Source organism: Tachysurus fulvidraco, chromosome 9, assembly GCF_022655615.1.
Source record: "Tachysurus fulvidraco isolate hzauxx_2018 chromosome 9, HZAU_PFXX_2.0, whole genome shotgun sequence".
In the NCBI taxonomy this organism is placed as follows: Eukaryota; Metazoa; Chordata; class Actinopteri; order Siluriformes; family Bagridae; genus Tachysurus; species Tachysurus fulvidraco.
In genome coordinates, this window is record NC_062526.1 from 1,534,414 (window position 1) to 1,536,913 (window position 2,500).

The window sequence follows — 2,500 nt, forward strand, 5'->3', positions numbered from 1 at the left end:
GTGCCTCGGGGGTTTCCTCCGGATACTCCGGTTTCCTCCCCCGGTCCAAAGACACGCATGGTAGGTTGATTGGCATCTCTGGAAAATTGTCCGTAGTGTGTGTGTGTGTGAGTGAATCAGAGTGTGTGTGTGCCCTGTGATGGGTTGGCACTCCGTCCAGGGTGTATCCTGCCTCGATGCCCGATGACGCCTGAGATAGGCACAGGCTCCCCGTGACCCGAGAAGTTCGGATAAGCGGTAGAGAATGAATGAATGAATGAACTTTTCTACTTTAACTTGAGTGAAAAAGCTGTAAAACTTTTAAAACTTTTCACAGCGAATTGATGTCGATGAGTAACTTATACTGCACTTCTACTGCACCCTGATGCATGTGATGCAATGTTTTATATATGTTTTATTTTTATAAACGTCATTATAGAAAATATAAGTAAGAGAAATAAGATGAAGTGTCAAGCCGAGAATCGATTCGTACGATAAACCGGAAACCAGAGAAGCTAAATTAAAAGATTCTGTAGACAGTAAATAGAAATCTCCTTCCTAATTTGTTTGGCTGTGTCTGTGCACAACCTACACAGGAGGAGGTGAGTGAAATGACCAGAGAATAAACCTGAAGCACAAGCAGGTTTCCAGTCTGGAAATATCTCACACCGTGGGCTCGAGTCATTCAGTTTAGTGAGACGATTGCTGGAGAAGTAGGCGTTCTTTCAGAAACCATCATGAGTACAGAACAAACGACGGAGTAGGTTTGGAATCTGATCGGATCAGCCGCTAGCTGACATCATGTGCTTGGAAACGGGCCTCGAGGTCACAGATTCTTTGCCTTCTGTTCGCACCGTGCATGAACTTTTAGCACCAACCGAAAACCCTAAATCCCTAAAGTTAAAGGGAAGAAGGGTAGAGTTGTGAAAAGCTCTGCAGCACACAGGAAGCTGAAGAAACTTTCATAAGATGGAAGGAAGCCAGAAGACGCGACGTGCCGAGCCGCACGTCCGCGCTCGGGCTTCGACTCCGGCCGTAAATGTGACAGAATGAATCGACACCTCGAGGGATATGATTAACTTTTTCCACATCAGTGCTTGGTAAAATGACATTATTTCCACAGGAACCCATCCAGCAGTCTGATTATACACTCGAAACGGATCAAACTCTGAAGTAGGGTTGGAAATGTTCTGAGCCAAAAGACAACACAAACACCATAAAACTGCATATTTATTACAGGAAGTATAAAGTGAAGATGACAGATTTTTACTGGAGCAGAACAACCAGAATGAAGAACCTGATCATCGGGTCAAACGAGTGGGTTTCGGTCTGAACCTTGTGTTTTCACTGGGTGTGAACTCGACTCAAAAGAGGGAAGGAAATCTGACTTACAACATGTGAAAAGATTTTCTAATCACATCATGACGGTTGTTTGAGAAATACTACACAGAAAAGGATGTGGGTTTTTTTTTCTAATTTTTGTTTTGTTTATTTCTGGTAATGAATATGCAATTTTTGGGCAATGTTGCCAGGAATTAATTTCAAACACAGAATGAAGAAACACACTAAACAAACTCATGTGGATGATTTAAGTGATTCCTTTCCTGACTCGTTGACTCTCTAACATGACTCTTTGGTTGAAGAGAAATTTTTAACTACAAACTGTAACTATGATTCATTTGATTCCCTGCTTGACTCCTTGACTCTCTAACATGACTCCTTGGTTGAGAACTTTTTAACTACGGTACACACTGTAACTATGGATTCATTTGATTCCCTGCTTGACTCCTTGACTCTCTAACATGACTCCTTGGTTGAGAACTTTTTAACTACGGTACACACTGTAACTATGGATTCATTTGATTCCCTGCTTGACTCCTTGACTCTCTAACATGACTCCTTGGTTGAGGAGAGCTTTTTAACTACGGTACACACTGTAACTATGATACATTTGATTCCCTGCTTGACTCCTTGACTCTCTAACATGACTCCTTGGTTGAGAACTTTTTAACTATGGTACACACTGTAACTATGGATTCATTTGATTCCCTGCTCGATTCCTTGACTCTCTAACATGACTCCTCGGTTAAAGAAAACTTTTTGGCTAAACAGAAACACAAAAAAAAACGCAAGATCCTGATTGTTTAATCTTGTGTGATTACACAAAATAGTGATTACACAAAGTAAGAAACATGTTCATGGCTAGTTAATTTAATGCATTGACCTCACTGACCTCGTTGTTGAACAACATTACGGCGTAGAATAATGATAGAAATATGGACAATAATGAGCTGTTAAGCTAATAAACAAATGTGTCAAATACATTCATTCATTCATTCATTTTCTACCGCTTATCCGAACTTCTCGGGTCACGGGGAATCAAGGCAGGATACACCCTGGACGGAGTGCCAACCCATCACAGGGCACACACACACACACTCACACACTCACACACTACGGACAATTTTCCAGAGATGCTAATCCACCTACCATGCATGTCTTTGGACCGGGGGAGGAAACC